This window comes from Pipra filicauda, unplaced genomic scaffold (genome assembly GCF_003945595.2).
Source record: "Pipra filicauda isolate LSUMZ 115617 unplaced genomic scaffold, ASM394559v2 scaffold864_size134813_pilon, whole genome shotgun sequence".
Taxonomy (NCBI): Eukaryota; Metazoa; Chordata; class Aves; order Passeriformes; family Pipridae; genus Pipra; species Pipra filicauda.
Window position 1 is genome coordinate 20,302 of NW_024105047.1, and position 19,194 is coordinate 39,495.

Genomic DNA, 19,194 nt, shown 5'->3' on the forward strand with positions numbered 1-19,194 from the left:
TACCAGCTGGAGCAGGAAATTGTCTTCTATACACTCTAGGAATCTCCTAGACTGCCTCTTCTCTGCCATGTGGAGTTCCCAGCAGACATCCGGCAGGTTAAAGTCACCCACAAGAACAAGGGCTGGCAATTTTGAGACATCTGCCAGCTGCTTGTAGAAATATTCATCATCCTCATCATCCTGGTTAGGTGGTCTGTAACAGACTCCCACCAGGATGTCAGCCTTGTTGGCCTTCCCCCTGATTTTGATCCACAGGCACTCAACCTTATTGTTACTGACTTCAAGTTCTAAAGAGTCAAGAGAGTCTCTAACATACAGAGTCACCCCTCCACATCTCCTACCTTGCCTGTCCCTTCTGAAGAGCTTGTAGCCATCCATGGCGGCACTCCAGTCATGTGAGTCATCCCACCATGTTTCTGTGATGGCAACTACATCATAGCTTTCCTGCTGCATGATGGCTTCCAGCTCCTCTTGTTTGTTGCCCATGTTGTGTGCATTGGTGTACATGCACTTCAGGTGGGCTGCTGATTTCATTCTTAACTTGGGCTTTCTGTCCTTAGGCTGATCACTGGAGATGACATTGCAGGCGGGGACAGCCAGGCCACTCCTCCATGGGGCCACTAGCTCGCTCTGCACCTTGGATTTGTACTGCTGCTCTGTCTCCTGGGTGTTGCTGGCGGCCACGGCCTCGTACTGGCTGCGGATGTCACACAGGGCGGCCGTCAGGTCTGGTTTGCTGGCATTCACCTCCACATGCACCCGCTGCCGGGACAGTTGCTCCTGCAGCCCTTGCAGCTCCTGGGGGGGACAGGGGGGCCAGCACAACCCCCCTGAGCCCCAGGATGCCCCAGCCCCCCATGGTAGGGTTACCTCCTCGTGGACCTTGTACAGGAAGGTGATCTCATCCTGCAGGGTCCCCACGTGCCGCTCCAGGTCCAGACGAGCCAAGGTGGCGTTGTCTACATCCTGTCACCGTGGGGGGATATGATGAACAGTCCCAGGCTGGTCCCCTGGGTCTGCTCCCTCCTGAACTGTCCAGCCATGTCCATTCCTGCCCTCTGCTGCCCAGCCCTGCCTGTCTCTGCCCATTGTAACATATCCTGGTCCCTCACTACCTGCTCCTGCCCATCCCTGCTCCATTTCTGCCCCATCTCTGTTCCATTTCTGCCCTATCCCTGTTCCATCCCTGCCCTGTTCCTACCTCTTTCTGCCCATCATAACACATCCCAGTCTCTCACTGCCTGCTCCTGCCCATCCCCACCCCTTTTCTGTCCATCCCTGCTCATCTCTGCTCCATCCCTGCCCCTCTCTGCCCATTGTAACATGCCCCAGTCCCTCACTGCCTGCTCCTGTCCACTCCCTCTCCATCCCTACCCATCCCAAGGAGAGGACAAGATGGGAGCTGAAGCCCTGCAGTGCAGGATGTGGCCCCTGCCCTCACCTGCCTGTAGGCAGCCAGCTTGCTCTCAGCCTCCAGTCACGGGGTCACCTCATCTTGCAACCTGTGCCAGAGCAGGGGCACTGTTACGCTTCTGGCACTATGACCCCTCCAGCACCATGACCCCTCCAGCACCGTGACCCCTCCGGCACTGTGACCTGTCCCTCTCTGCCCACGGACACACCTCCCTGTGCCGACACAGCCCCACAGCCCCAGCACCCACCCAAACCCCGTGCCAGTGCCTGCACCCATCCTGCACCCCCTCCACTGTCACGGGTGACAGCGGGTCTGTCAGCACCTTGGCACATACTGACGAAGCAATAGATGTTGACCAGATCAAAGTATACCCCTGAGATGGACTGAAAAGAGAGGACTGAAAATGGAGGCCCTGATCCTGACAACATACTGATACATCCTGAAGAAGCTGTCCTGTGGGAACAGAGAACACTGTCTCATGAAAACAGGAGCACTGTCTCATGAGAACAAGGACCTGTTTTGAACGAGAGTAGTTGGGAAAAACATCAACATGAGAGAAAAATAAGAGCAGGTGCTCAGAACTGTTGTGGGAAAGAATTGGGCTGTTTTGAGAAAGAGCAAAGTTGTTGTGAGAAAGTAGAGTTTTGAAAATGCACCTATTAGTTGTAAGAATTCTGGTGTGAAAGGTTGAACTGTCCTATCCGTGTGCATTACGTGTGTTCAAAAACTGTACTTAAGGGGTTGCACAGCAGCCCCGGCATCCCTGCTTTTTTCTTGGAATAAACTTTGCTGGAACCTTTTTTTCGTGTCGCTTTGGCCGTTCCGACATTATCAGCGACACTCCACCATCCCACACTGTCCCCAGGGGTCACTGTGGTCCCCACCACCAGCCTGGTGCACATCAGTGCCTGGTCCCCAGGGCTACCCTGCTCCTGTCTCCATGGCCACCCTGATCCCTGGGTACCCCTCAGTCTCCATCCTGGTCCCAGGGCTCACCCTGGGCCTTGCCACCACCATGGTCCCCATGACATCACCATTTTCCCGGCCACATCACCATCCCCATCACCACCGTGGTCCCCTGGACAACCCTGATCACCACCCTGGTGGCCATCCTGGTCCCTGCTGCCACTTTGGATACACCCTGGTCCCCATTCCAGTGGCCACCCTGCTCCTGGTAATCACCCTGACACCCATCCCAGTGGCCACTTTCCATCCTGCTCCTGGTGGCCACCCTGGTCCCCAGAACTAGCCCCAGTTGGACAGTGCCTTACTTCTGCTGGAGGCTGCTGAGGTCCTGGGCCAGGTTGTCCCTCTCCAGCCAGGCCTTGGTAGTGCCCAACTGCTCCACGTGGCACCGCAGCTCCCACAGCTGCTCCTGGTAAATGTCCCCCAGGTGGGACGGCTCCTGGTCCTGCGCCTGGTTCAGCTCCAGCACCAGCACCTTTTTCTGCTGCTCCAGCGGCCACACGTTCTCGATGTAGCTGGCAAAGCGGTCGTTTAGCTCCATCATCTCCACCCTCTCACTGGTGCGTATCTCCCGGAACTCCAAGTTGAGCGCCATGGTCAGCGAGAAATCCATCCTGCCCGAGCCCAGCCGGGCGGCCGGGTGGGTGCCGCAGAGTCCCCAGTGGCTCTGAGCTGGGGGGTTGGTGAGGGGCACCCAGTGCATGGGGGTGGCGGGGCCGAAGCGGTGGCTGTAGGAGGATGGGCACTGGCTCTCCATGCCTGGGGTGGGTGTGATGTGCCCTCCTGAGGGTTTTTATGGAGCCTGGAGCCCCCACCTTGCTGGATGCCCTGGCACTGGCCACCGGCCAGGGAACCACTGGGCCAGCACAAAGCCTGGCAGGGGTGTCTGTGCCCTGGCACCCAGCCTGGGCACCGTGGCACATCCCCCTGCCCACCCCCCGCCCCTCCCGGGGGGCCCTGGGGCACATGGCAGGGCAGAGATGGAGCAGTGGCCAAGTTCACTCCCAGGGCAGCCGGTGGGAGGGGGTGGGTGCAAGGTTGGGTGCTGCACCGTGGGAGATCCACACACGTGTACATGTGAGATCTGTGTATACACGTGTGGGGTCACCTACACCTCCACTCGTACACGTGTGCACACCCACAGGCACACATGTGCACAGAGACACCTCCAGAGACACACACACGTATCTGTCCATGTCCACAGACACACACTCCGTGTGCAAGGCACACACATGTGCCTGCCTAGCATACACGTGGGGGACACACACAGTGTGCACAGACACACACGTGTGCTGCTTTCCCTGACCATGTGTGCACTCACACATGGGACACACCCAGAGCTGCGCACACACAGTTCCCCTTCCACACACACATAGCATGCACAGGTACAGCCACCCTGCTGTGCACACATGGGCACAGCCAAGCCAACACACGTGTGCATGTGCACACACGTGCCCAGAGTGGCACATGCCCAGTTACCCCTACATGTACACACAGCGCACACACACACAGAGTCATCTCTGATGGGGTTAATAGCGGGTCTATTAGCTCCCAGGATGGAGATATCGACTGCGAAAAGTTTCGAGTGTATCCTTGATGATAAGGAAGTCAGTACGCAGCCCTAATGGAGAAAACAAAGGCAGGCTGTAAAGTTGGTAGGCCCAGGATGTGGGAACTGCAATAAGGCCTTGAGCTTTGCCAAATGTATCGCCCATAGATCCTAGCCAATGAAAACGCTGTTGCTTGCTTACCTAAAATAAGGATACTGCTTGCTGCTAGCAGGGGGTATAAAAAAGCAGATGAGAAAATAAAGAGGAGGAAGAAGACATCTTTCTTGCACATAACTGACTCCTTGTATCTTTATCGGCCATCACGACTCTACACTGACAATCTCACTGTGCACATGCAGGCACACACACACGGGCACACACGTGTACACATGGGCACACACACAAACACGTGGGTACACACACCCACACGTGGGCACACACATGTACCCATGGGCACACACACCCACACATGGGTGCACGCATGTACATATCCTCCCCATGTCACATCCTCTAGGATGAGCCCTGGCACGAGCAGCTCAGCACCAACCCCCATAGCCCATCACTCCAGGCTATTAAGGCCAGGTGTTAATTAAGTGGTTGAAGCCTTCAAAGTCCTTCCCATCCCACTGGATCTGTGGAAGCACTGCCTGGTGCCCCTGGAGCCTGGACAGGACTCAGGACGCCCATCCCCATCCCAGATCCAGAGGAGACTTATCCCACCATAGCTGTGTGCGTGACCATGTCACCATCCACACGTGCACTGAGTTTGGGGAATCTTTTGCCCCTTTTGCCCCGTTGGCCCATGGCAGGGGGTGGTGAGAGCCAGGGTCGGGTGCCAGGGGCTTTCCCAGGTGGCTGAAAGGGGCTTTGTGCAGGGTCAGAGCCATGTCTGCCTGGCATGGCCTGGAGGGGGCCTTTGTGCCAGGGCACAGCACTGCCGGGAAACACGGTGGGGTGGATCCAGGACCGGTACGGCACCACCGCCAGCCCTGTCCCCTCCCAGCCACGGTGTCCTGACCACAAACTGGGACATGGATGGGCCTCGGGGACAGCCCGTGCAGGGGATGGGGGTGTTTTGGGGCCACCAGTGAGACGTGGTGGCAGTGGGGTGGGTGCCCCGAGAGGCAGCTGGGGTGAAGCTGCTGGGCAGGGGGGTCCCTGGGATGCTGCTGCAGGGATAGAGACAGGGACAGGGACAGGGATGGGGATCAGCCTTGCTGCTGGCAGCAGGTGGCAGCCGATGGCCGGGGAAAGCTCCTGCCCTCTGCGGGATGGGGACACGTGGCCGGACCGGAGCCACCATCGCCGGGCCACTGAGAGTGGTCCGTGGCCCCTGTGGGTGCAATTTGGGAGGACCTAGAGCCACTGGAGACAAGACTGGTGGGACTGGGGCAGCTGCCACATCCGCTTTTAATGACCAGAAGTTCCTTGTCCCCAGCCAGCCCCGTGTCCCCACAGTTGTCCTGGGCCGGAGTCACCAGCGACAGGAGGGGGTTTGCCCTCTGAAACGCCAGTTTGGGGGCACCTACGCACCCCATAGTGGTACTCAGTGTCCCCAATCAGAACAGTGGCATCCCTGGGGACACGTGCTGTGTGACAGCCCTGGTGACAGAGGACCTCCATTCCTCGCAGGGTGGGGGGGACAGAGCGGGGGCTTTGAGGTCCCGTGTGAGCACCCGCTGCTCCCCAGGGATTGATCCTCTCCTGGCTCCCACACAGCGGGATCAAAGCACGGGAAGCTGTCAGTGCCGGCAGCCGCGGGAGGCAGAGCTGGGCTCTCCCCCCTCCTCCTCCTCCTCCCGCCCCTCCCCTTAATGAGACAAACAAACTGCGAGTGGGCTGCGAGTGTTAATGAGAACCTTCCAGGCTGAAGAAGACAAAGGTGAGATGAGCCGCTGCCAGGCAGGGAAGGGGCAGGAGGAGCCGGTGACCCCGGTTCCCACGGGACAGCGGCACACCCGGAGCTGTTCCACATCCCAGTGCTGCTCCTCCCACCCGTGGTCACCTTTTCCAGGCCAGCTTAGCTGGGAGCTGCTCCTGAACCCCAGTTCCTCCCACGGGAGCTGCTGTGGGAGCCCAAAGAGGGGAGCAGGGCTGTGGGAGGGGGCTGTGGAGGCCCAAAGAGGTTGTAGGGCTGTGAGAGGGGCTTTAGGGGCCAAAAGGGGGTACAGGGCAATAGGGGAGGCTGTGGCTTAAGGGGGTGTCAGGTCATGAGAGGGGCTAAGAGGACACAAAGGGGACAGCGCTGTCCTAGGGGAGGCTGTGGGTGCCCAAAGAGGGTTCACAGGGTTCTAAGGAGTCACTGGCCAGAGTTGGCACAGTGAGGGAATCAGAGCAGGCCTTGCCCAGCCTGGGGCTCCCTCCCCACCCCTGCACCCCCCAGCTGAACCAACCCCCCCGAGTGCATGAGGACAGAGAAAACGGAATCTGAAGCCATGTCCTCCAGCAGCTCCATGCCCCCACCCCAGCTCCCACCACTGGACACCCTCCTCGCTGGCTACAGCTGCTCTGGCACTCACCTCTGATCCTTGCAGGAGCTCCTACCCCATCTGCTCCTGGGCTGGGAGAGCTCAATGGAGCCTTGGATCTACTTTGAAAGCCCCCAAGCAGCTGTGGGGGATGGGGGAACACAACAATGCCCCAAAACCACACAGCCTGAACTTGTGCTGTGCCTGCACCAGTGCTGAGAGTGGCTGCGTGTCCTGGGGACACGGGGGGTGTGACATGCCAAGGTGCCCCTGCACAGCTCCAGACTGGCAGCTGATGTGACCCCAGGATGCCACATGGATTTGCTGGATGCCTTGGTCCCAGTGCCAGGGCTGCCCCCTCGGCACTGAGCTGGGAATTGTGCTCCCCAGGGGCTCTGTCCATGTGCTTCCCCATTCCTGGTGCAAACCTGCTGGTGGATCCCAGCAGGGCTCTCACTGGGCAGACAGAGGCTCTGGCTGTCACTCCAGCCTAAACCTGATGCTGTTTGCAGGGAGCAGTCCAGATGTCTGGATGCTTTTCCAGCAGCTCCCAGCTGCTCACTGGGGGGTGCTGGATCCCTGCCTGCCACAAATCCCTGAGCTGTGCTGGAAACCTGCCCTTCCCACTGCTGGCTCTGCCTCCCAACAAACAAACCACATGCTGGTGTGGATACAGGAGCAGTTCCCAGCTGTGTGACAGCTCCAGTCCGTGCAGGGTTGGTTCCTGGGAGGGCTGGGGGTGTTATAGCATGATGGGGGAGGCATGTTTGGTTCTACTGGGAGATTTTCAGGGATTAAGAGGGGAAGGCAGGGAGCAGTGCTGCCAGGTTGGTGGCTGTGTCCCTCCTGGCCTGCACCAGCCCTGGGCTCGGCACCCAGGCCTCGGTTGGTGCCTCCCTGGGGGTTCTGCAAGATCGTGTCTGGGGGCTGAGTTTGGGGGCAAAGTCCTCAGGGAGAGTCAGGGCTGGGGATGTGTATTAGGGGTTAATTATGCTGATACATTTGGTCTGTGTTTGCCCCCACCACCTGTGAAAGTTTTGCTCCTTCCCTGCCAAGTTATGGGAAAACAAGCACTGATAAACGGGAAAGTTGTCCTTGAAGAGAGCTTCTTGTATAAACTGTTTTAATTGGTGTTCTGTGATTGGCTAATTGTCCTCCAAGGTCACTTGAAGGAGAGATTGAGGAGGAGGAGGATGAAGTAGCGCCCCCAGACTCAATTAAAAAAGACCCCCAAAGCAGACTGAGCGTGTGTTAGGGGATTTCTGAAGTTCTCACGCGCGCGCAGAAGAGATGCACTGACATAACCAGGAGGTGGCACTGAGGGCCTTTGGCTGGGCGGTGCTGGCCACTCCTGGGAGGTTGTGGTCAGTCAGTTAATTGTATAAAAGCAGACAGTGCTTTCTTGGAGGAAGCTAGCTTTACCTCAAGGACAACATTGCCTTTGGCGGGGATGCCTGCCAGTTTGTGAACTTACTGACTCTCCAAGGATGCAGCTTCTGCTATGAGTAATTATAGGCATGCTAGGTTGGTAAGATAACTTTATGGGCAACAGCTGGGTAACTGGGGAGGTCATGCTGGGGGCATATTTCTCTCCTCCTTCCTCCCTTTTGGGTTTGTTCATTTTGTTGGCCACCTCTTGGTAATAAATATTGGTTTTTGTTAAGCTTTTAACTGTCATGGTTTCAAGATTCAGTGTATTTCGAACCCTCCCTAATACAGGCTGCTTCCATGTGTGGGCCCTTTTGGGGTCATGCCGGCGCTCTGGGTAGGTGTGTTGCCCTTCAGGGACCCAAACAGCCGTACCCCACTCCTCTCACCAAGTGTGGGAGGTGCTGATTGTTTCCTGTAGCTCTGTCCCTTCCTGCCACATCCCTTCCCTGGCTTTGCTCCTGGTGTCATCACTGAGTGTTTGGCTCATCCTCATGAGTGCAGATTGTGTCCCTGTAGCCACCCCGGGCTCCCTGGGGGGGTCCTGGAGCCTGGAGCAGGCTGAGGAGCTGCCCTGCCCCGGCCTGGGAGAGGGGTCTGTGCTGCCCCTGTGGCCTTTCAGCTTTGCCTCAAACATCGACTCCCAACTCTGTGCTGAGTTGGGTGAGTTCAAAACAGCCCCAGAATCAGAGATGTTTAATCACCAGGTTAATTTGAAAAATAGTTTTCCTTTGAAAAAAAGCAAAGAAAAAACAGAACATCGGAGATTTCCAACAGGAGGATGATCCGAGGCATCCAAGTGCCCTGCAGGGGAGATGCTACAACCTGGCCGGTTTCCTGAGCGCCCACCAGCAGCAGCGGCCCAGGTGGGTGAGGAAGAAGATGCCGGTGATGACGACGAAGCTGATGCCCATGGCCCTCATGATGAAGATGGACTCAGGGCCGCGCCGGTGCTGAGCCGGGAAGGTGACGCTGAGCCAGAATCCCACCATCATCTCGCCATCCCTCCAGCAGAAGTAGGTGCCCCTGTCGCTCCTGCGCACCTGCAGGATGTGCAGGTGGTTCCCGTGGTCCATGAAGACCCTCATGCCCTTCCCAACACCCACGAGGTACTGGGAGCGGTAGAGCCGGACCGAGTCCTTGTCCCAGCGCACGGTGTGCTCTGGGCGGGCCCTCGGGCACGTGATCACCAGGTCAGTTTGGGATGGGGACATGGGCTTCTCCCCAAACTTGTAGATGATGATGGAGATGGACTGGACTCCCTCCTCGGGCACCTCCTTGGGCGGGCACAGTGCCAAGCAGCTCCGGACGGCCACCTCGGGGCTATGGAGGCGCAGGAGGCGCGGGAAGTGCCCTTCCTTGGAGCCGCACAGGTAGTGCCCAGAATCCCTCACCTGGGCCCGGAACATGATGAGTCTGAACATGCGGATGCTGAAGCGCTTCAGCAGGTCGCTGCCTGTGAGGACGTGGCTGGAGTCCAGCAGCACAGTGCCATTGAAGTCCGTCAGCACCGTGGTCTCGCAGCCGTGCAGGTTCTTCTGGAAGTACCAGATGACAGAAGAGACCTCCTCGGGCTTGCACTTGCAGGGCAGCTTGAAGGTCATGTCTGCCAATGTGCTGGTTTAAGATTTAACCAGCAGGGGGAATGAACTCAACTCAAAGGAGAGATTATAAGTCAGAATAACAATTTATTAAAATAATACAGTAAGTACAATCATACAAACAAACAATTGGTCTTAACCCACAAAACCCAAATGTATAACCCAGCACCCTGGGGCATGAACAAAGTGGTGTTCCTTGGGCCCCCCCTTGAGTCCAAAGTAAAGGGAGAGGGGAAAAACCTGCTGGTGGGAGAGCTGTTGCAGTCTGGTTGAGAGCGATGAGCTGCAGTCTTCCTCTGGATCCCACAAGTGGTAGAAAAGTTCTGAAACTCCAGGTTTGTATATTCTCCAGTTCAGGCAGGAATGGTCAATCCTTCCTCAGAGCGGGGAATTCCATAAAAGGAATGGTCAATCCTTCCCTCAGAGTGGGGAATTCCATAAAAGGGTATGAGGACAGGAACATCCCCCCCCCACAGGCAGGAAGGGCCCCTCCCCCCCACCCCCCCCCCCCCCCCCCCCCCCCGACAACAGTTTCTGGGAAATGGCATGGAAGGCCATAGAATACACAGTTTTGGGCTATACCTATCCAGTGATGAATCAGTTCCAGTTGTTCTAACTAGGACAGCCAAGTAGGCAACATTCTCAAATGTCAGGAAGGCGGGACATGCCATCTTCTTGAACACATCCCCTTTCTTCTCGATGGCAAAGGCCTGGAGGACACCGACCAGGCAGAGGAGGATGGTGGCTCCCAGCAGGCTCGGCCCCAGCAGAACTCACCCAGCCCAGCCAGGCATGTGCTGGGAGCGACCCCCCTGCCCTGGGACAGCCTGGCCCCTGTGACACCTGCTCTGGAACCTTCCTGCATTCAGCAGCTCTGGAGAACTGTCACCTGTGTCCCTGGACATGATGGGGCTGTGATGGGAACAGTGGAACTGCCGCCATCTTATGGAATCACAGGGTCACAGAATGGCTTGGGTTGGACGGGACCCTAAAGATGATTTCATCCCAACTCCCCAGAGTAGAGGATGACCATCCCCTCCCTCACCCCCCTGGTCACCCCACTTTTGATGCACCCCAAGGATGCACTTGGCCTTCAGCGCTGCCAGCGCTCACTGTTGGCTCATATCCAGCATTTCCTCCACCAAAACCCCCAAAGTCCTTCTCTGCAGGGCTGTTCTCAGCCCTTCTCCCAGTCTGTGCTGATGCCTGGTATTGCCCCAACCCAAGTGCAGCCCCCTCCACTTCGCCATCAAGTTCTTGTGGTCCCACTTCTCAAGCTTTTTCAGGTCACCCTGGATGTCCCTATCCTTCTGTCGTGTCACCTGCCAGTGTGCTGAGGGTGGGTTCTACCCTCTAGTTCCTTAAAGGAAACCTGGGGCCGAGCTGATGAGGAACCTGGTCTGACTGTGAGAGTGGGGTGTGTAGAGCCAAACAGGGCCCCCTCGGGTCACTGGAGCCACCATGGCAAAGGGGCTTTGGTCCCAGCAGTGTCAGCCTGGGGGGTGGGAGTGGGACTGTCAGAGCAGCTCTGTGATGGGAGACACAGAAGTTTCCTGAACTTCCAGTCCTGGGCTATGTCACATGCTGGAGACAGTGCTCAGTGTGCGATGATTCCTGCAAGGCACTTCAATAACCCAAGACAGCCTTGTGCATCTCCCGGGCAGCCCATTAACCCACAACCTCCCCTATGGCCCTGCACCCCTCCCGTGGGCCCCCAAAGGCCCTCTCAGAGGGCTCTGCAACTCCTTTACACCTTCAAAGCCCCTCTCACCGAGCCCTGCCCCCTCTCCGTGCCCTCACGGTCCCTCATACACATATTTTAGGCACTTACAGGCTCTCACTCTCCCCTACCGCACCCCTCCTCGGCCCCCGCTCTCTCAGATACTGCGACTCCCCTGTTCCCGGCACTTTTAAATGGGCCGTGAAGCCCCGCCCCGCGCCCTGATTGGTCCCGCTTCGCCTCACGACTCCCCATTGGCCGTGCCCCGCCCGCGCCGCGCGGTGCCTCATGGGAGCTGCAGTCCCGCGGCCGCGTGAGGCACCATAGGAGCTGTAGTCTCACCGCCCTCTGCGCCCCCTGCCGGCGGCTCCCGGCACAGCGGTGGGCCAGAGCCCTGGGGGTCTAGGAGGGTCCTGGAGGGTCCCGGGACCCCAGGGCTGGGGCTGTGGCCCTTCTGCTCGGGGCTGTGGCCGACAGCCCGGCCCCGCCACCACCTCTACGCCTGCAGCTGGGATCAGTGCCGGGGAACAGCACCTGGACCTGCCAGGGTTTGGGGGACACACACACACCTGGACACACACACACACCTGGGGGACATGGACACACACACACACCTGGGGACACACATACACCCTTGGAGACACACATACACCCAGGGGACACACACGCACAGGCCTGGGACACACACACAACTGGGGACACACACACACCTGGGGAACATGGACACACACACACCTGGGACACACACACACACCTGGGGACACACATACACCTAGGGGACACACACACACACAGGCTGGGACACACATACACACTTGGGGGACATGGACACACACGCACCTGGGGACACACACCCCCACTCACCCACCCCTGGGGAACACCCCCACACATCGGGGGGATACTCACCCCCACCCCCATGTCCCCAGGGCTCCCATCCTCTGACCCCACCACGGCCACTCTGGACGCAGTCGCTGGCCTTGAGCACCTGCTGTCACCTCTAATTGGGTCACATCCTGCCCATGCCAAGGCAGTGGGGACGGGCATGTGTGCCTGAGGGTCCTGGTGCCTCTGTGTGGCCTGACCGTGTCCCCCCCTCACAGTGGCAATGATGTGTCCCCTTCATGAGGCCACTCAGCCTCTGGGGACAGGGACATGGCAGTGGTGGCACCCCCAGTGTCCCCAGTGGAGGTGGCAGAGGGGCCACAAGCGCTTGGAGCCAGGGAGCCCCTCCTGTCTGGGCTTGGATGAGCCAAGCGGGGTCTGGGGGGTAGGCTGGCAGAAGGACCCCGTCCCTGTTGTGGGGGACACCGGGGACACAAGACAGCAGACGGGGAGAGGTCACAGCTCTGCTTTACCATGTTGTCGCCCCGGGGGGGGGCAGGCCAGAAGCTCCCCCCGTCCCCCAGCGCAGCCCCCCAGCCCGGGGCCGGGTGGGCACTGCACGTCTGTACATCAGGACCACTCTGCCAGACCCCCGGCACCACCCCAGGGAGGGGGGGAACAGCGGGGATGGGGCACCGGGGGACAAGGGGAGGCTCAGCTGGGGGGAGGTTGCAGTAGGGCAGCGCAGGGGGTCCCCCAGCCTTTTTGCTACCCATCCAAACCCTCTGTAGCCCCAAGCCCTCAACTGGCAGCCACGGAGTGACTTAATGGGAAAAGGGGGGTTTGGGGCTCCGTGGGAAGCTGAGAGCACCAGGCGGGGGGGGATCCATAGGCTGGACCATGGCAGGGGGATGCTGTGGGGCTGGGTGGGAGCGAGGGAAGGCCATGGGAGCTGTGGGGCAGCAGGGAACTGAACCATGGCCCAGGGACGCTGTGGGGACGGGGATTCGGAGGGTGCCATGGGGCTGAACCATGGCACAGGGATGCTGTGGTGCTGGGGGTTCGGGGGGTGCTGGGGGCAATGCCGTGGGGTTGGGGGGTCAGAGGAGTGCTGGGGGCGATGACATGGGTCCAGGCTCAGTCTGAGAGGATGATGAAGCCGGAGAAGGTGCTGTACTTGTTGTTGCCACCGTGGGCTTTGCCCCCGTCCAGCCTGATGAACACCTCGTCCCCTGCATCAAGGTGCAGGATGACGCTGTTACTTGCATAGTCGTAGTTCTGGTCGGCGTCCTGCGCGATGGTGCTGGCCAGGACCTGCCCAGGGGACACCACGGGACCGGCTCAGGGCACGCCCCAGTCCGCGGGGCCCACGGGACACCCCTGGTCCCAGCTCACCCGCAGTCAGAGGGTTGCACCCCCCTGGATCCCCACCCATGGGTGAACAGGTCCTGCATGGGTGAGGCTGCTCTGGGTATCCCCCAGAGCCTCTCCCTGACCCGGCGGGCACAGATAAGGGACCACGGCTCTGAGTTTGGGTGGGGGACCGTGGCACAGATATGGTGCTGTGGCACTTGGAATTGGATGCAGGACCACAGCTCTGGGTTCTGATGTGGGAGCACAGCTCCAACATGGGACCCTAGTCTGGGTTGGGATGCAGGACCAGACATGGGACCATTCCTCCAGGCTCAGACATGGGACCATGGCACACAGACAGGACCCTAACTCAGGATTTGGATGCAGGACCCCAGCTCAGAGACAGGGCCCCAAATCCAAAGTCAGATGTGGGACCACATCTAGGACACAGGACCCCAGCTCCCAATTCAGATGTGGGATCACAGCTCCAACATGGAACCCAGATCCAGGTTTGGATGAAGGACCCCAGCTCAGACACAGGACTCCAGCTTTGGATTTTGATGCAGGACCATGGCTCAGACACGGGGCCCCATCTCTGGATTAGGATACATGACCATGCCTGGGACGCAGGATCCCATCTCCCAGCCCAGCCCCAAACCAACCCGCTGAATCCCACACATCCCTCAGTGCTTCCCACGAGCTGAACAAGGACCACAAGCATGTGGCAAGGGTTGAGTTCAAATACCCCCCAGATCCCCCCCCTCACATGGACCCCAACCCATGGGATGTTCCCCCCACAGAGCTCTCCTGGGAGCCGGGATGTGCTGGGAGGTGCTGGCAGAGCCAGAGTCACCGCCTAGAGAAGCAGCTCCATGGCTGGACCTGCTGCTGCTGCAGAATTCTTTGGGTAATCAAATCTCCACCAGCACCTTGCGGGGAGATCGCGGTGCTGGGTGACAGTGACAAGGTGGCTGCTGAAATGCAGAAGTGCTGCGCTGGGAGAAGGTGCCGCTAATTACAGTCGACCAGAATCGGCTCTTAATTGGCTTGTGCTGGGAGGGCAGGCACCGGGGTCCGGGAGCAGCGGGAACGGGAGGGCTGTGCCCATGGAGTCCTGTCCTTTGCCTCCAGGACAGGGGTCCCGGGGTCTGCTGCTCCTCGGGGATGCAGATGCACACGAGCCCACGGGCAGCGACGGTGTGGTCAGATGCTGTTAACTCTGGAACCTACTGATGGCCCAGCTGGGGATCCCCTGGGATTTGCTCTCAGCCCGCCCAGCCTCGTGCCACCACCAGAACTGTCACTCTGTTCAAAGCCACCTCGTGTCTTCCCCGCCACCACGAGTGTCCCCAGGAAATCTCCGTCGGTCACAGCACCACAATCTCCAGGGGACGCTGCCTCTGCCAAGGAAGAGGAGAGGGGGAAGAAGCAGGAGAAACAGGAAAAAACAGGTTTGGTGCCCGGTTCTTGCCATGGTCCCCCCCCGTGGCAGCCGGAGCTGCCCGGTGCCATCCGTCTTCCCTTGTTAAGGAGCCGCCTCCCCACTGCTTGCCTGCCAGCCCTTCCCTAACCAGGGAAGATAAATGGCAGCGCTGGGCCCAGGCTCCCGGCACCGCGCTGGCAACAGGAAGGGGGGCTTCCACCCACCCCTGATGACCTCACCCCCCTTGTCCTGCTCCACACCTCAGTTTCCCCGTGGCACAGCCATGGGGTGGGAGCCCCGGGGGTGACACAGCCCCAGCCCCGACTGTGCTGTGCCCGCTGCCCCTGACCCCAGTGATGGTGCTGGGAGTGTCCCTGGCCCTGGGGACACTCTGGGGTGGTCCCCAAGGGGGTGGGCTGCACCCAGGGGCTTTCTGAGGGCGACAAGGGGCAGTGGGGTGCTCCCATGTCTAGGCTGAGCCACTCACGGTGACGCTTGGGGCCTCGGGCACGTCGTGTGCCCCACGTGCCTTGGCCACCATGGCCCAGGACCCCGAAAGTGTGGCAGCAGGTGCCCCCCAGACTCCCAAGTGCAGTAGCAGGTGCCCCTCAGGATCCCTGGGCACGGTCCTGGGAGCCCTCCAGGACCCCCAGATATTGTGGTGGGTGCCCTCCCAGCACCCCTGGGCACAGCAGTGGGTGCCCCCCCTCAGACCCTCTGGGTACAGCAGTGGATGCCCCCCCTCAGACCCCCTTAGCCCAGCACTGGGTGCCCCCCCAGACCCTCTGGGCACGGCAGCGGGTGCCCCTCAGGGCAGCAGAAGGTGCCCCCCTGGCCCCCTAGGCAGGGCAATGTGTGCCCCCAGGACCGCCTGGCAGGTCCCTGTGTGCCCTTGGGGACTGTCCCCACTGGGGTCTCCTGGGGCTGTGACCCTCCCTGAGCCATGGACGGCCCTCACCCCACCATGGGGACCATGAGGACCCCAAAGCCACCTGGTGCCACGCCCCTGTCCATCCATCTGTCTGTCCATCCATCTCCCCCCCCCGCTGCCCCTCGTCTCAGCTACAGGCTAATACAAATAATAAATAATGCTAATTAACCACCAGCAGCAGCTCCCCTGGCTCTCATTAACTCCATCCCTGACATAAGGGTGATGGGTTGCCCCCAAACTGGCAGCACGAGAGGAAATTTAGGGGGCCCCCCACGTCCTGACTCCCTCCAAAGGTGCCAGATCAACCCTTATCCGCCAGGCTCCCCCAGCTTGCCAGGGACAGGGATTTTTTTGCAACAAACCCCTAATTAACCCCATCTTTTTAATTATTTGGGGCATTTTTGGGGGGAACTTTGTCATAGATACCAGTACGGCAATGCCCTGTTAGTAATTAACAAGCGGTTAATTAAGCTGCATCACCCACCCAAGTGAGGCTCCTCTCGACGAGGGGCTCCCCGGTTCCTGGACATTTATCCAAGAACATCGATATCCTCCAGAGCTGGGGGGTGGGGAGGTTTGGGGTGGTCCCCAGATATGTTTTGGGGGAGGCAAAAGGGTCAAGGTGAGTTTTTGGGGTGCTCAGTTCAGAGTTACACGGATGCTGCTTGGGAGGAAGAGCCAGCAGTGCCAACCAGCGCTGGGACACCCCAAAATTTGGGGCTGGAGGGTGGGAGAAGACAAAAAAAATTCCAGTAAAAGGAAATTTAAGTTGTTTGCATGGAGAAAAGCTGCTGAGTAGCTCCTACTCCTGCTCGGAAGGGCTCGGGGCCGAGGAGTGAAGTGCAGTGGCTGTGACAAGGCTCCTGCCTACCCTCACCCCCCAGCTGCTTTTTGAGGTGAAAACTCAGTTTTGGGTTAATTCGGAGTCCCACATCCTCGGGACAAGGAGGCACCGCAGGGGGTGATGCCAAGGGAAGCGATGGGAAGTGGGAGTGGGGTGGGATGGGATGGATCCCGGCAAGGATGCCGGGCTGTGGTGACATCCAGAGAATGGAGCTCGGGTGACAGCTCGGGGGTCACAGCCCCGTCTTGTCCCTCGAGTCGTGGTCGGGGGGCACATGGGATGGGAAAGGAGCACCTGAAAACGCGGAGGGGGCAAAGCTGAGTCTTGGGTTTGGGGGGATGGGGTTGCGGGGATGTGGGAGCGGGGAGGGGGAAGGAAGGATGTGTGTCCCCCCGGTGTCCCCACACAGCCCGGCCAGGGGTGGGGACATCTCCCCTGGCACAGCAGCAGCAGAACCAGCTCTGGGCTGGGGGTTCAGCCCCTCAAAAGCGGGGCAGGCGCTGCCCCCCTTGAGGCCACCACAGACATTGTCCCTGCCCCCCCCCAGAGACCCCAGCCGGGACAATGGCACGGCCGGGGGGGGCAGGACACCCCGGGGGTGCTGTGGGGGTGTCCTAAGGCACCCCAAGGCACAGCAGGGCACATCTCTAGGGCCAAGGAAAGGACTGAGGGACGCTTGGGGACATGTCAGGGTGGGTGGTGACTGTCCCCAGCGCAGAGGGGACAGGGAACAGGGATGGGGCATCCGGGGGAGCATGTTTGGGGATGTGAGGGGGATGGGCCTCTCTGGGGTGGGCAGCTGGAGCACATCACTGTCCCTGGGAGAAGGATGGGGCACCCCAGGTGTGCTCCTTTGGGGCAGCGAGCAGGACAGGGCATCCCGGGGGTGCACCAAGAGCCCATCACTGGGAGAAGGATGGAACATCCTGAGGGAGCATCTCTGGGGCTGGGAGAAGGATGGAGCATGCTGAAGATGCAGCTCCAGGGCTGGTAGCAGGGCAGGGCACACTGGGGGTGCACCCAGAGTCCTCCATGTCCCCGGGAGAAGGACGGGGCACCCCAGGGGTTACAGATCCATGGGCAGGAGAAGGATGTGGCACCCTGGAGATGCACCCAGAGCCCACCACTGCCTCCAGGAAAGGGACAGAGCATCCTGAGGCACATCCCTGGGAAAAGGACGGGGCATTCCAGGGTGCAGCCAGAGCCCATCTTAACCCCTGGGAGAAGGATGAAGCACCCCAGGGGTGCATGTCTGTGGCTGGGAGAAGGATGTAGCACCCCAGGGATGCACCCAGAGGCCATCATTGCCGCTGGGAGAAGGATATGAGACCCTGGGGAGGCATCCCTGGGGCTGGGAAAAGGATGGGGCCCCGAGGGAAGTGCACAGAGCTCATCATCAGCATGGGAGAAGGATGTGGTACCCTGAGGGTTCGTCCCTGGGGCCAGGAGAAGGATGCAGCACCCACCGGGTGCATCCCTGGGGTTGGGAAAAGAGTGGGACCCCCCAGGAAAGCACCCAGAGTCCACCATCAGCACAAGGGAGAAGGATGTGGCACCCTGGAGGTGCATCCCTGGGGCCAGGAGGAGGACGGAGCACCCGGAGGGTACATCGCTGGGGCTGGGAAAAGGAGGGAGCACCCCGAGGAAGAATCCAGAGCCCTTCTCCAGTGCTTGGTGGGCACAGTACCACTCCTGTGCCTGAGGAGGGAGCTGGGATGGGCAGCCCTTACCTGCCCGTTCTTGCAGAGGTCTGCCCACATGCTGGTGCCGTCGCTGCTGCGCATGAGGACGTGGTAGGTGAAGTAGGTGCCGGGGATGGTGCAGGTGAACTTGCCCGAGGCAGCGTCATAGCTGCTGCCCAGGTTGGTGACCACGTCGTCGAACTTGAGCACCTCGTAGCCCTCGTGGGGGTTCTTGAGCCCGGCGTAGAAAGCGACCCTCGGCACTGTGCTGTAGGTGGTCTGGCTCACCGCACCCGTAGCACCCGCCCCCGGCAATCCCGGCGGTCTTGGTCTTCCCGCTTCTCCCCGCGCCCCCAGTGGCCCTGGCAGCTCCGGTTCTCCGGGCGGTCCCGGCCACCCTGGTTTCCCTGGTCTGCCCAGTTTTCCTTGCGGACCTTGCACAAGCGTGGAGGGCGGCGGGAGGGGGCCACGCTCAGCAGGCTGCGGGGCCGTAGGGCTCGCAGACCATCCAGCAGGTGCCCAGCATCTCTTAGCGGCCGTCGGGCCCGGCGGAGCTCACCAGCACCGGGATGAGCACCACCAGCACCAGCACCATCACCATCCCTGCCGCGGCAGCCAGCAAAGTTTTGCGGCCCAGGCTGAGCCACCGCCCGGCCGGGGCGCGCTGGCACCCAGGGGAGGGAATGGTGCCGGCGGGGGGGAGCAAGGCGGCGGCGGCGGCTTCGTGACCTCCGCTGGTCCGGTGCGCCCCGAGCCGCTCGGGACGCGCCCACCCCGACCGGGAAACGCCCACCCGGCCATGGACACGCCCATCCATCCCCGGACACGGCCCCGGTCGCTGATAACCATACCCTGGACACGCCCCTGCCACGCCCACCCGCGACTACCGGTGCTCCGTGGGAAGGGAAACTGAAGCGGGGGGTGGATGGACCCCAGATGCCACCCTGACGCCCCCACCTAGCACTCGGGACCCCTTGGTCACCCTGGGCCCC

The 19,194-nt window shown here is 60.2% G+C and overlaps 2 pseudogenes; both read right to left on the reverse strand.

Moving 5' to 3' along the window:
- Positions 1-341: 341 nt before the first annotated feature.
- On the reverse strand, positions 342-3,137 carry LOC113991041 (annotated as a pseudogene).
- A 9,969-nt stretch (positions 3,138-13,106) lies between these two features.
- Positions 13,107-18,797, reverse strand: LOC113991042 (annotated as a pseudogene).
- Between the last annotated feature and the right edge of the window lie 397 nt (positions 18,798-19,194).